Source organism: Nuphar pumila, chromosome 4 (genome assembly GCF_984573655.1).
Source record: "Nuphar pumila chromosome 4, dmNupPumi1.hap1.1, whole genome shotgun sequence".
NCBI lineage: Eukaryota > Viridiplantae > Streptophyta > Magnoliopsida > Nymphaeales > Nymphaeaceae > Nuphar > Nuphar pumila.
This window is the reverse complement of record NC_143252.1, coordinates 26186457-26202663: the sequence shown is the minus strand read 5'-3', so window position 1 is coordinate 26202663 and position 16207 is coordinate 26186457. Positions and strand designations below refer to the sequence as shown.

Here is a 16207-nt window from a genome sequence, read left to right as displayed (position 1 = left end):
ATAACCGTTCGTGGGTTATAAAAGCGTGGTCAGGGGTGGGGTTACGGATATGCTAAGAGACAGACGCTCTGGTTTCTAAAGCTCTGTGATTTTCCATCTCCCCTATTGTTCTCTCTCTCTTTATTGAGTTATCCCAAAAGGGTGTTCTGCAGCATTTGGTTCGTGGAGGCTATTTTCGAAGGACGATCCACCGGAATGCACCGTTCGGTTCGTCGTGGCTATTGTATCCTGGGAGAAGGACGCCGAACCCTGATTTGCACTGTATGTGGGGGCGAATCTTCTCTAAGGGGAGTACTTTCGTACGCCTTAGCCTGTTACATAATCTAAACATGTGTCTGTTGTTTTCTTTATGTTCTTTGCATCTGTTTGCTCTTATGTTGTCGTCTGGATTTTGGTTGTTTGCGGAAACCGACATGCCTGCACCCTGTTATTGTTTCTGTCGTCTGTTTATCATGCTATTTACACTGTTATATTTCCTGATTCATATCGTGTTATATATCATGATGACGATTGTGAAACTATGTGATCCGAAATATGATCCAACAATGTTCTCTCAAACTTCCTCGTTAAAGAAACAAAGTTTTTGATGTAGTCCATTCGATTATGAATGAAGAATAAAGCATCATCAACATAGAAACTATGGTGCCACTGAAATCCTCTCACCTTAATGGGATCAAACTTATCTTTACTTTCCTCGTGATATAGAAGCCTTGAAAGCCTTTCCATAACCATAAGAAATAAACACGAAGACATGGGGTCTCCTTGTCTAATACCCCTGTTGTTGCTGCTATCGGAAAAGAGTTTACTTGACTCCTCATTAATGAGTATTGCAAAGTAGGGGGGTTCTGATGCACTGCATGATAATATCAGGAAAACCATATATAAGCTTTGCGCTTGTCTTCCAGAAATTGCCACCCTATTCTGTCATAAGCCTTTGGGAGATCAGTTTTGAATAACACTCTTCTTTTTCCCAGAAGCCATAATCTATCATCTCATGGGCAAGAAGGATACTATCTTGAATGAATCTACCTCTTAGAAAGGCCCTTTGATTATCCCCCGCATTCTATTGACCACTATCTTGATTATCACCTTATATATATAATTACATAGGCTAATAAGTCTAAATTAGTTAATCCTATTAGCTCCCTCCACCTTTGGAACCAAAGCTATGTTGGTATAATTGACTCTCTTGAGCATCTTCTTTATCCAGAAGAAATTAATCACAACTTTGCATACATCATGCCCCATTATATTCTAATAGGTTTGAAAAAACATCCCTGAAAAAACATCTGGGCCCGGTGCACTTTCCGGATCCAACTCAAAAACTGCTTGCTTAATTTCACTCACTTCCATCTTTGCTATCAACATAGAATACTCAACTTCTGACACCCTAGGCTTAGCCTATCCTAGAAGGGCTTCCGAAGAAAGATTTTGCCCAGTAAACAATGCAGCAAAATACCCTACAACCTCTCTCTTAATATCCTCTTTACCCTTTGTTGGATGTAGAAAAGAGGAGAGGGATTAATTCAAAGGAGAAAACAGTTTTAGGGACCACACCTTTTGGAGTAATTTTGGACAATGGTGATGTGGAATAGTTCCATATTGAAGAATCTCAAGAAGGTTGTGGGATTTATAACCTACATTGAGATTCTAACACTTGTTCCAAAGAACAAGGGAATGGGATGGCTACCACACACATGCGTGCGCGCACCCACCGCGTTGTGTCGGGGTCAGGTAATTGGCTCTTTAGGGCCATGTCCAATGTTTCCCACTTTTTATTTTACTATTTTTCCTTGGATTAAATAAATGAGAAGAGTCATGCCTTTTTGGAATTGGTGACCCTTTGCAGGAACACACCTGTTTAGAACTGGTGACCCTTTGCAGAGTCACACCTGTTCAGAACTGGTAACTCTTTGCAAGGAGTCATGTCTATTCGAAATGGGTAACTCATCAAGGGTCATGTTCTTTTGAACAGATCTCTCACACGTCTATAAAACGTGGTTAGAGGGGTTCAACCAGGATAGACGATTCTACAATTCCCTCACCTTCTCTCTCTCTTGCTTTTCTGAAACCGGGAGTTCTACAATTGTAGTTCCTGAGGTTGTTTTTAAAGGGAGATCTACCATCAGAGTGCACTGATCCAGATCGCTGCGGCTATTGTATCCTAGGAGAAGGATGCCAGACCCTTTTTACACCGTATGTAGGGGCGAATCTTCTCTAAATGAAGTATTTTTATATGCCTTAGCCTATAACAGAATACTGACATGTTGCATTTGATGTTGTTATTCTTTTCTATGTATTTGTTTATTCTGTTGTCTCCTTCTAGATTGTGGTATAATATGGAACTCGACATGCATATACCCTATTTCAGTTTTAATCAACTATTAATCATGATTATTATATTAATCTATAATCTGATTTGCACTAATATGTTGATTATGAAAAGAAGATTTCCAAGAGTCTTAGAGAAGATTCTAAGCATGTCGATTGCATCGGGTTTTATACCGAAAGTAGACATGTTCGGTATGCCTGAAAATTTTATTAGTCAAAATTTCAAGCACTAGCAAACACATGAAAATTTGGTTCACGACTATAGATTTGTTTCTGTTTCAGAACTCGAATGCCCTTCGGTTTTTTAGACTGACCCTAATCCTGCTGCAGTTAATGTAGCTATTAAGTGGAAAGAGAAGGATGGTATATGTCCTGGTTGTATTTTGTTGGCTATGTCCAACACTTTGTTCGATGTATATTGTTACTCGTCTACCACTGCTAAAGCCTTATGGGATCAACTTGACAAAAAGTACAATGTTGAAAACCAAGGTCTTGAGAAGTACTCGGTTGCCAAGTTTCTGAAATATTAGATGGTAGAGGGCAAGTCGGTCACTAAACAGGCACATGAGTTTCTGTTGTTGTTTCACAATTTAGCTGAGGCTGATATGAAACTTTCTGAGAAGTTTCAAGTCATGACCATCGTGGAAAAATTCCCTAACTCTTGGGTAGACTTTGGTATGTCTCTCAAGTACTATAGAGGAAAGATCTCCCTGGATGATCTTATGGTAGCCATAGCCATTGAGAAAGAGCATAGGAGTCAGAAACAAGTTGTGATACCAACTGAACAGCCTAAAGTCAATTAGATGACTGGATCTTTTAAAGGCAAGGGACAAAAAGTGAAATCTATAATAAAAACCCAATTTAAACCTAAGGCCAAAATTTAGAACAAGGCAAAGAACAAACTGTGCTGAAACTGTGGACAGGTTGGGCACTAGGCTAAGGAATGTCCTTCCAAGATGGCCAAGGCTCATGGGACCACAGATGGAATGCCTCAAGTCAATATGGTGACTGAGGTCGTTGGGACCAGTACTGGGTATGTTTTTGTTAACCCGCAAATCTATCATATTTATGAGCCAACTGAGTGGTTGGTTGACACTGGAGCTAATATGCACGTTTGTGCTGATAAGTTTGTTTTTGTCTCATACTAGACTGCTGCAGGCAGATCCGTGATGATGGGCAACTTCACAGCTGCAAAGGTGTTGAAAATTGGATGCGTGGACCTGAAGTTTCCTTCAAGACGAGTTATATCTTTACACAGAGTGCACCATGTGCCTATAGTTAGAAGGAATATTTTAAGTGGTTCATGTCTAGTTAGCAAGGGTTATGAGTTTAATTTTAAATATAATAAAGTTGTTATTTTACATTCTATGGTAAGGGGTATTTAGATGATGGTTTGTTTAAACTTCTTGTTGAACATGTTTGTTGTAATAAATTAGAGAATGATGTTTCTTTTGATTCATTATCTAATGTTGCTTATAACATAGAATCATCTGATTTGTGCCATAATAGATTGGGTCATGTGAATTTTAATTCTATAAAACGTATGATGAACTTGAAGATGATTCTTGAATATTTCATAGATAAAACTAAAAAATGTGAAATTTGTGTGCAAGCAAAATAATGTAGAAAACCATTCCATACGATTATTAGAGATTCTGAAATATTGGATCTAGTGCACACAAATATCTATGAGTTTAATGGAGTGTTAACCAAAAATCATAAAAAGTACTTTATCACTTTTATAGATAATGACACTAAATACTGTAATGTGTATCTGCTAAAATCAAAAGATGAAGCTTTTGATAAGTTTCTTATTTTTAAGAATGAAGCAGAAACATAAACTGGTAGAAAACTTAAAAGATTGAGATCTGATAGAGGGGGAGAATATACCTCTAACAAACTTGATGAATATTGCAAACCTGTTGGCATAATTCATGAGTTTATCGCTCCATATTCTCCTTAATCTAATGGGATTGCAGAAAAAAAAATTGAATTCTAATTTACATGATAAATGCTCTACTTGAGAGTTTCGGATTACCTACCTATATGTGGGGGGATGCTCTGAATATGGCTTGCCATATTCTGAATAGAGTTCCCCAGAAGTATAAGGATAGCAGCCCATTTGAACTCTAGTAAAATAAGAAATCTAGCTTGAAATACCTCAAAGTGTGGGGGTGCCTTGCAAAGGTACTTGTCCTAGAGTACAACAGGAAGAAGTTGGGTCCTAAAATCGTAGATGTTGTCTTTTTGGGTTATGTAGAGAACAACTATGCCTATAAGTTCTTAGTAATTAAGTATGAGATGTCTGGCATAGATGTAAACTATATTGTTGAGCTTCGAGAAGCTACATTCTTTGAGGATGTATTTCCCATGAAAGTTGGTATACCTCAAAATCTTTCTTCTTTAGATATACCTTCAACTTCTAGTCCCATTCTCGAACATGTGAAAAAATGACAGATGTGATAGTTGAGTCATCTTGTTCCTACTCTAGACCAATTGAGTTTGAGGAAGTGGTTGAACAAAAAAGGAGCAAGAGACCACAGATTACCAAGGATTTGGGAAGTGAGTATATCACTTACCTTATCGAGGATGATCCTCTCACTTTTCGTGATGCAGTGGCTTCTCCAAAAGCAAGGCATTGGAAAGAATCCATAAAGAGTGAAGTGGACTCCATTGTCTTTAATGACACTTGAGAACTAGTTGACCTCCCTCGTGGTAGCTCTACTATTGGGTGCAAATAGATCTTTAAGAAGAAGTTAAAACCAGATGGATCCATTGATAAATACAATGCGAGATGGTTGCCAAGGGGTTCAATCAAAAGGAAGGAATAGATTATTTTGACACATATTCTCCGGTTACCCCGATAACCACAATTAGATCCATGAAAGAAGCTCGTGTTTCGGTTTCCTTTAAGCCATCTGCATCACGATTTTTGCCTCCACATTTTCTTTTCCAATTGATGCAGAAGTTGGAGTTCATCTCTTAGATACAACTCTTTTCTTATAGCATCTGCTAACCCTGCTTTGGCTTCTTCTTGACATTTGTCCAACTCTTCCCTTATCACTTTGACTCTAGATGGGATGTTTTCTTTGGCCTATACCCCGAGGCCTTTCTTTACAGCCTCTAACTTGGATATCAATTGGTACATAGGGTTGCCAACCACTATCCTGTCCCACCATTCCTTCACCACCTCCTTGCATCCTGCTATGTGTTTCCAAAATTTAAAGAATTTAAAGGATGATGTTTAGAAGTGTTGCTTAGCAGCAATCCGTTATGATCTGATATGGATCGAGGCATGATGCTAACCTGCCTACCCAGAATTGGGTGCCCTCTTGCCCATTATGCCAAGTGAAATGGGGACTAAAATGTTCATCCTCAGATAATTCACACCAGCAAATCATTTTGTTAAAAAAGATCCATGTTTGGGTGGCCTAAATGAGAGCCTTTTCTTTCCTCTCTCACCTTGGTAGTGTTCCAATCCCCCATGATCACCCATGGGACATTCCTGGAATGTTGTTTTATTAGGTCCCATATTGTCTTACGATGAAGCACGTCATTTTAGCCATATACACTCGTTACCAACAAAATGTCATTCTCATCATCCACCAGAATAGACATAATCTAGTATGAGAAAAATGCTACTTCCACTGAGATTTTCCTCGGATCCCACATATAAATAATTATATTATTCATATATGTTTCAAAGTTCCCTACCATACGGAAGTGCTAAAATTCTTTTTGCATGTTCGATATTTTTTCCACTATGATCTTGGTTTTCAACATGAATATGATATTAATTCCTTGGTCTTTGACCACCCCTGCTATGTGTTTGTGGGCTCACCTTCACCCTAGACCTCTAACATTCCAGGTCATTACTTTCATGGATAGGAGTCTGGGGGTTACTCTCAATTCCTGGGTCGACCATTTGGTCCCCATTCTCCTCGAACATCTCTGCCTTTCTTTCTAAACTATCACCTTTCAGAGTTCCTGATTTTAGTTGCCAAACCTCTTCTGTTTCTTGTGTCTTGCTGACCCACCTCCCGTGCATATTGCTCAAGTCTGTGACAACACCTTGATGGGTAACTACAATTTTTTTTGTTTGAAACTTGGTTTGGGGCCCTTGAGAATATTTTATTTCCCTGTGAGAGACTTTTTTTGTTTCTTACTCTGGCTATCTGGTCTGACCAGACTGAATCATGACTCCAGATCCATTTTTTTCTCAACCCAATTGCCATTGGGGAGTATAGAAAAATTGGGGGGTAGATCCAATATTTGGCTCCATCCATCATTAACTTGAAAAGAGTATTTAGGAGGAAAGGAAAAGGTGGAGGGGGGGGGTCTCGAGACCATAGTGACAAACGTTTTTATCGACAATTTCTCATTTTTCAAATACTCGCAAGAAATTGAAAAAATTCCATAAATCTTGTGTTTTTTTTGGCAAAATCTCGGCAATAAAAAAATAAATTAAATTTTTTATAAGAAAATATTAATAAAAATTATTTAAAAATATAAATACATGATTTTTTCATAATAAATAATTGTTTAAAATGTAAATATCACGTTTAAATCATGATATTTATGTTTTTTCATAAATCTTGTGATATTTTGAGTGGTGACATACCTGGTTCTCTTGGGAGACCCCCATGGTTACATAAATCTCGTAATATGCCCCCTCAAGTTGGAGCATGTTGATCGTGCATGCCCAACTTGGTCTTCAGAAGGGATAAGTGTGCACTACCCAAGGCTTTGGTGAAAATATCAGCGCACTCAGAGTGGGTCAGAACGAACTGAATGGTGATGGGGCCATGGTGGATTTTCTCCCGAATAAGATGGTAGTCGAATTCAATGTGTTTGATGTGTTCATGGTAGACAGGGTTGGCTTCAATATGTAGGGCGACTTGATTATCGCAAAACAGGGTCGTGGGTTGTGGATGGGAGATACCAAAGTCAATGAGAAGAGATTTGATCCAAGGAAGCTCATAGGTGACGAGAGCCATGGAGCGATATTCATCCTCGACAGAGGAGCGGGGGACAAAGGATTGTTTCTTAGACTTTCAAGAAATGGGGCTTGAGCCAAGAATGATGCAATACCCAGAAGTGGAACATCGAGTAATGGGGCAAGAGGCCCAATCAGAGTCAAAATATCTGACAACTGTTAGAGGGCCAGAGTTTTTCAGTAAGATTCCATGACCCGGGGTGCCTTTGAGATAATGCAGGATGCGGAGGGCGGCATCCAAATGAAGAGTGCATGGTTGGCTAGAGATCTGACATAAAAGATGCATGGTGTAGGTGATGTCGGGGCAAGTAATGGTAAGGTAGATGAGTCTACCAATCAACCGACGAAACATGCTCGAATCGTCTAAGGCCAAACCATCAGTGTCATTGAACTTTGAATGTTGCTCCATGAGAAAGGAGCATGGTTTAGATCCAAGATAGCCCATGTCATTGAGGATGTTGAGTGCATACTTGCGTTGAGAGAAAAAAATGCCAGATTTAGAACAAGTCACTTCAATGCCCAAGAAATATTTAAGAGGACCAAGGTCTTTAAGACAAAATCGCCGATGGTTGCTCTCCTTGAGGGCATGGATTTGAGGTAGGTTGTCACCTGCAATAATGAAGTCATCTACATAAATCAAGAGAAAAAGGTGAGCACAGACCTCGATTTATGAAAATAAAGAGTAGTCAGCCTTGGATTGGATGAAATCAATATCTTGTAAATAAGAGGAGAGCTAGGCAAACCAGTTCTGCCAGAACTGTTTGAGGCCGTAAAGAGAATTATGAAGATGGCAAACTGAATGCGCCCTCTGACGTGTAAATCTGGGAGGAAGCCTCATGTAAACTTCTTCATGTAGATTGCCATGGAGAAAAGCATTGTTGACATCCACTTGAAAGAGGTGCCAACGACAAATGGATGCAATGGCAAGAAGACAACGAATGGTGACCATCTTGGCAACGTGAGCATAAGTCTCATGATAATTGAGGCCTTCAATTTGGGTATACCCTTTGGCAACCAGTCGGGCTTTGTAGCATTCAGTAGAGCCGTCAGACCAAAATTTAATCTTATAGACCCATTTTCAATCAACAAGATGCTTACCTTCAGGTAAAGTTGTCACAGTCCAAGTATGGTTCTCCTCAAGGACACGAATCTCAGCAACCATGGCATCCCGCCAGTGTTGATGTTTCATGAGAGAAAGTCTTGGGTTCAGAAGGGTGGGTAATGGCGACTAAGAAAGTGCAGTGAGAAGGTAAAAAGTGGCGGTAGATAAGATGATGGTGTAAGGAATGAGGAATGTGGGGAGTCGCGTCACAAGGAGAGTCCGATGAGAGCACGAGGGGTGCAGAGTAGCATTTATAATCCTTGAAGTAGCTCAGCAGTTGACGAGGGTGATCAGAGCGGCGAGGAGGGGCGTAAGAGGAAGTATGGTCAGATGATAGTAGGAGAGGACTAGAGGTGGGTGGGGGTGGTAGAGGGCTCAACGGGAGGTGGTTGTGGAACAGAGTCTGGAAGGTCAAGGATGAGTATGGGAATGACATTGGTGGCATCAAGCAAAGAAGTTAGATGGTCGTGAAAAGGGAAATTTTTTTCATAGAATTTGACATCTTGGCTAACAAAGATTTTTTTAGATTCGATGTCATAGACTTTATAACCAACTTGGCCGTATGGGTAGCCAACAAAGATGCATTGGTGGGCCTGTGTGTTGAATTTATGGTTGTGATGGATATTAAAAACATAACAGAGACAACCGAATGTACGGAGACGAACATAGTTAGACGGTTTGTTGTATAATACCTTATAAGGGATTTTACTCATTAATGGTTTGGAAGAGAGGCGATTAATAAGATATGTAGCAGTAAAGACACATTCCCCCCAAAACTTGAGAGGTAAATTGGATTGAAAACAGAGGGCCCGAGCGATATTCAACAAATCACGATGCTTGTGTTTGACAACCCTGTTTTACTGCAGGGTGGCGATGCAGCTATGCTGATGTTGGATGCCATTATCGGTAAGGGAGGTTTGCATATCATTGCAAAAGAACTCGGTTCCATTATCAGATTGAATACTTAAGAGGTTGGTTTGGAATTGATTGCAGATTAAGGCAAGAAAACTTTTGATAATATTGAAGGTCTCATACTTATACCTCATGAGTTACACCCATGTGCATCTGCTAAAATCATCTATAACTATCAAGAAAAACCGAGCTCCGGATATAGAGGGAGTTTGATAAGAACCTCATATATCACAATGAATTAACTCGAAAGACTTGGACGAAGACATGGTCCAATGGGAGAAAGGTAACCGGGTTTATTTAGCTTTATGGCAAACAAAATAAGGATCATAAGAAAGCTTCTTATTAATTTTATTATAATTAATAAGAACTTGAACACTACAAGAAAAATGCAGATTAGCGGCAGACGCTATCCATCGTAAATTCGTCACTGAACTATTTAGCGATGGATAGCATTCGTCGCAATTTCTTGGTCGCTAATTAGCGACAAAACTGATATGTCGCTACTTTCATCGCTAAATTGCAATGAATTAGTGACGATCATGATTTGTTGCGAGTCCGTCCCAAAATAAGCACAGATTTGGTTTTGTGACAGGTGCATGATCGGCTCCGGGTACAGGAAGGAGTGCGTGAAGATCTACAGGACCATCTGAAAGTCGATCGATCGTTTCGTGTCTACTAACTTTTTGAAAATATATATAGGCTTCCAATCGCTTCGCGACTATGGTGGAGGAACATGATGCAAGGAAGGTGTGATAGAGGGTGGCTGCCAATCGATTTGCAGACATGCTGCACAATATGAAGACTGCAGCAAAAAAAATATCTGACGGAATAGATGATCCACTACAGTGGAAGGGCCATGGCCTTATTACTATCAGGAGAGATTATTGGGAGAGAATGTGCGACAAGTGGGCGGGGATGCATTTCGAAATCATTCTGCGAAGGCTGCATAAAGTCGAACGAAAATGCCCGAAGCCCATCTACACACAAGTGGATCTAAGACTTTTGGCAGCCACCTAAAGAAAATGGTAATTCATCAATATATAATATTAATTTTATAAGTATTGTTGCAAACTTGTTAACTAAATTTTTTATCATTTAACTTCGCAGGAAGCAGAAAAAGGAGGTATTGTACCATATAAGGATGTGTTTGTTGAAACGCATAAACAGAAGACCATGGGAGACTTCGTATCAGAGAAGGCGAGAACGACAACGGTATGTATTTATTCTATTAATAATCATTGCAATATGCAAGTTATCATAATGTTATCATTAATTATTAATGCATATTGTAAACATTATTTTGTATGAGGCATATAAGCAACATATGGTAGAGCGATATGGCGATGACGCTACTCAACATCCATCATTTGATCTTGCAGCATGGGTGACTACAACATGTGAACCCAAAAAGGGTCGTGTGTTCGGGTTTGGGAGTAATATGAACACTTCACCTATTATTGCTTCTTCCAGTTACGGCTTACAGACTTCTTTCGTTAACATAAGCTCCAAGCAGCATCCTATTCTTTTCGGTGATGATGTATGTCAGATCGTTAAGGACACAATGCGTGACTACTTCCATCAAACTGTCGCTGACGTTCTCCGAGTTGAGTTCAACAGTTTTTTGCTGAATAGGGGAACTTCGATTGCAGGTCCCTCTCAGGTATGAAAGTTTCATGAAATATATTGCATGTCGTTAGATTTCATGTAACTTTGATTGCCTTAACATATTCAATTTTTTTGACTGCCTTAGAACACATATGAGCATGCTATAATTACATATTAAGTTTTTTGACTGCCGTAGAACACATATGAGCATGCTAGAATCACATATACAACTTTTTGCCTGCCTTAGAGCATATATGAGCATGGTAGAATCACATATAGAGTTTTTCTGACTGCCTTAGAACACATATGAGCATGCTATAATCACATATTCAGTTTTTTGACTACCTTAGAACATATATGAGCATGATTGAATCACATATATAGCTTTTTGCCTGCCTTAGAGCACATATGAGCATAGTAGAATCACATATAGAGTTTTTTGCCTACCTTAGAGCACATATGAGCATGCTATAATCACAAATAAAGTTTTTTGCTTGCCTTAAAGCACATATGAGCATGATAGAATCACATATAAAGTTTTTTTGACTGCCTTAGAACACATATGAGCATGCTATAATCACATATTCAGTTTTTTGACTGCCTTAGAACACATATGAGCATGTTATAATCACATATTCAGTTTTTTGACTGCCTTAAAACACATATGAGCATGCTAGAATCACATATAGAGTTTTTTTACTGCCTTAGAACGCATATGAGCACATGATAAAATCACATATAGTGTATAATTTATTTCAATATATTTTGTTTATCAATATTGATTGTTATTTTCTTGTGTAGGTTGTTGGCGATAATCAGCGTAGCGGAGCTAAAGAGACAGATCAAGGCAATGAACAAGAAGACGCACAAAATCTTGGCGATGATTAGATTAATGTGTTAAATTTGTTTTTTTTTTTCGTTTCGAAAATGTAATTATTGAATTGTAAATAATTAAACTTGTGAATTTTAAAGTGGAACGATTAATTGTTTTAGTTTTCTTTTATATATAATTTTATGTGTACTTTGTTTTTTATTTACAGGAAATATAAATTGCAGCGTTCTCGATATTTAATTTTTAAATATTTTTTTTATTTTTTTCTTGTTTGCGATAGATTAGCAATGGATATATCTGTCGCTATACATATAATTTAGCGACGACTGTAAATTTGTCGCTTAGCCGAGGTCGCCGTTTAGTACCGACGGATTTGCGACAAAATTCGTCCTTCGTTATTTCGTCGCAATTAGCGACGGAACTGGCGACAGATTTATATCATCGCCAGTTAGCATCGAAAAATTCGCGACATAAGATATCTTCGTCATAAATTGCTCAATTTTCATAAAATCAATGATCAAAATAACTTAAATAAATGTTAAAATATTATCGATAATTATTTTCTATTTAATCAATCAATAATGGCAAATTAATTATCTAAAAAATAATAGTTTAATTCAACAAAGGTGAGACTAAAATCTCTTTTATTTATTTTAGAATCCAAAAAAATTACAAGTATTATATCTTGTGTCGGGACGTTGCATGTTTAAAACCCAATGACATAGTTGAAAATTTTTTGCCATACAAAAGGACCAAAATGAAGTCAGAAGGACAAAACGTCAGTACTTCGTAAAAGCTGGTCGTTAGGATAGAGGTTTAGGTTTACATCTTATCAAAGTAAGCCCATAGAGTTTTACACGTGAGATCAAAAGTACAGCAGTCACCAGCCACGTCTACGTCTCTGATCATCATGACAGCCGTTTTTCCGTCTAATTTTCTTTTTAAAATTTTATTTAATGAAAAAGGTTGGTGATCCTGAAGGGTAGCTTTCGAGAAGCTTCCTAAGTTCAAGTTAAACATGTAACAACATGGACTGCTAGTTCCAATGTGCTAAATTACAGTTAAAAATATTTCTGCGTATCACCAAAATACCACTGACGTTTGTTAGCTTTTGGTGCTATAAACAGTAAAGGAGAGACACAGGTGGGGTGGACATCAGGCAAGGTACTCGGGTCCGAGTTTGGGCTGGTTTGAGAGACCGTGCCATTCTCCAAGCTGGGGGCTTAAGTTTACCAAGTTTGAGCCTCAACATTATTTTTATTACCATTGGGCTGGGTTTGGTTCGCCCTATGGACGGTTAGGTGTACCAGGACGGGTCAACAACAGAACTCGTCCTTGAGTCAAGTGCCTGTTTCTCCGAATGGGGTGAATCCAAGAAAGGGTCAAACTCAAATCTGCCAATGGACAAGGGGCAGTTTAGTTATTATCCAAAACCTTAATTCAAGGGCGGCCCAGGCGCTAAGCGAACGACGGGCAAAGCCCGGAGCTGCCGTCCTCTATATAAACCCCTCGACTGTCTTTCGAACATTGTTACCTCACCATCCCGATACCTTCCACTCGAAGATTCGAGAGAGAGAGAGAGAGAGAGGGATGATGAAGAAAGTCACGCTACTCAGCCTCTTCTCCTCCAGAGAAAGAGGAGAGGACGATCCTTCCACCGCCACTGCCACCGCCACCTCCTCCTCCTCCACCGGCTCAGCCTCGCCTTTCCATTCCCTCATCGCTCCTGAGACCCCTCTCCGCCTCAACGCCTTCAAGGTGCAGCAGATCCTCGCGAGCGCGGAGGCGATCGTCTCCAAGTGGGATCCGAACGCCTCCGCCTACGCGAAGATCACCTCCCTCTGGTACGAGAGTCGCCAGGAGGCGAAGGAGTACCTCCTCTCCGTGAGCAACCTCCAGAGCGCCATGCACTTTCTGGCAGCCAGCGACCTCTCCTCGCCGGACATCGTCCGGGCGCAGATCGTCATGCAGACCGCCATGAAGCGGCTCGAGAAAGAGTTCTTCCAGATCCTCGCCGCGAATCGTGATGTCCTCGACCCGGAGTCCGTCTCCGGCCGGTCGTCCACGAGTACGGTGGAGTTCGATGACGATAACTACTCCGACGATGAGATCAGGGAGGTTGGGAAGTCGATCGGCGAGGTGGAGCGGGCGTCGTCGCTGGCCATGGCTGACCTCCGCTCCATCGCCGAGTGCATGATCGGCTCCGGGTACGGGAAGGAGTGCGTGAAGATCTACAGGACCATCCGGAAGTCGATCGTTGACGAGGGGCTCTATCGCCTTGGGATCGAGCGGCTGAGCTCGTCCAACATAAAGAAGATGGATTGGGATCTCATGGAGATGAAGATAAAGGGTTGGACTCACGCCGTGAAGATCGCCGTCAAGACTCTCTTCTCCGGCGAGCGCATCCTCTGCGATCACGTCTTCTCGGCGTCCCAGTCCGTCCGGGAATCTTGCTTCTCCGATATCACGAGGGAAGGAGCGTGCCTGCTTTTCGGCTTCCCGGAGGCCGTCGCCAAGGGGAAGAAGTCGCCGGAGAAGATGTTCAGGATGCTCGATCTATACGTCGCGATCGCGGAGCTCTGGCCGGACATCGAGTCCATCTTCTCGTACGAGTCGTCCAGCTCCGTCCGAGACCAGGCCATCTCCTCGCTCATCAAGCTTGGCGAGGCCGTGAGGACGATGCTGACCGATTTCGAGGCGGCGATCCAGAAGGGCTCGTCCAAGACGCTCCTCCCCGGGGGCGGCCTCCACCCTATGACGCGCTACGTCATGAACTTCCTCTCCCTCCTTGCCGATTATCGAGAAATCCTCGCCGATATCTTCGCCGAGTGGCCGATCAAGGGCTGCCTTCCGGAGGAGATCGCAGTGTGCCTCGAAGACGATCCGATCGTCGTCCGGTTCGCGTGGCTCATACTCATCCTCCTGTGCAAGGTCGACGGCAAATCCGACCTCTACCGAGACGTCCCGCTCTCCTACCTCTTTCTGATGAACAACCTACAGTACGTCATCGGGAAAGTGCAGGGCTCCGACCTCCAGTACGTCCTCGGCGATTCCTGGGTGCGAATGCACGCCGAGAAGCTCCGGCTGTACGCCGCGAGCTACGAGCGGGCGGCGTGGAGCAAGGTCACAGCGGCACTGGAGGGGTTCTCGGCTGCGATCGACGGCGAGAGCGTGAGTCAGGCGTTCAGGCGGTTCAACTCGGCCTTCGAGGAGGCGTACATGGGGCAGACCGCGTCGGTCGTGACAGACAGCCGTTTCAGGGCGGATTTGAAGTTGTCGATCGCGGAGAAGGTCGTCCCAGCCTACCGCTCCTTCTACGGCCGGTTCAGGGTCTTCTTGAGGAGGGAGGGCGAAGCGGAGGGAGTAATCAGGTTCTCGCCGGAGGATCTGGAGAACTACATCTCTGACCTCTTCTACGGGAGCGGGAGCGGGAGCGGGAGCGTGAGCGTGAGCTGGAGTGGGAGCGCCCCTTCCTCCGTACACTCTCAACATTCTTCCCGGTGAGCTTCCTCGGGCATATCGCGGGAACTTGGGCCTTTGTTGATAGATGGCTTTTGTGTACAGAAAAAGACAAAAGAGGATGTGAAGGCATAAAAAAGAAAGATTATTTGTTTTATTTGTTTAATCGATAAATGTAATTTTCGTGGGGTGGACAGAAAGTCTTTGTTCATGTAATAAATAAAAGGCAGATAATATTTTTCATATTTGTTTGCACACAAAGCATGTTGGACTATGTGGAATAAAATATTGAGTTTTCTATTCATATTATATGTGGAGTATATAGACTTTTAATCGGGTTGCGACGATGTCTGGGCGGAGTTGCCCGAGTTTGTCTGGTGGGTCTGGTCTGGACTTGGTTATACAAGAAGAGTTGCGTGATTCATTTTTAATTGTGAGACGAAGAGGACCAGTGCACACGTGTCAGCGCTTGTTTTCGTGGTCTTGCCTACAAAGAAAGAACTGTTCAAAGGGCTTGGCACTAAATGCAGACGCGCATGGGAAGTGAACATCAAGGGTTTTACCAATCAGAGCTCATTCAATGTGCGGTCGATGATGAGGTTTTTTACTTGGATTATTAAAAAAAAAATCCAGACCCATTTGCTCACAATGGTACCGTTAGAAGGTGCAGCTGCTGGTTTAATTTGCCCGATCCAATGGCCGTAGATGCATCAACATGCACAGACCATGACCAAGTTGAGATGTGATTGAAGAATCAAATTCCACCTGTGAAATCTAAGGCAGTTCAAATCTAAGGGCTACCATGGGGCCTTCCACCTATTTCCTGAGCAGGTGGGCAGAGTTCAAAACTTTTATTCAGACCCCTTGTTTATTATTCAAGGAATTGGTGATGACTACTTTAGGTATTCATTGTATAATATTCTCTCCTTTAGGCATGGTTTTTTCTTCTTTACATCCGGTTCTTTAATAC

At 41.5% G+C, this 16207-nt stretch overlaps 1 pseudogene; it reads left to right on the top strand.

Moving 5' to 3' along the window:
* The first annotated feature begins 13356 nt into the window (after positions 1-13356).
* LOC149839707 (exocyst complex component EXO70H1 pseudogene) lies at positions 13357-15541 on the top strand (annotated as a pseudogene).
* The last annotated feature ends 666 nt before the right edge of the window (positions 15542-16207 follow it).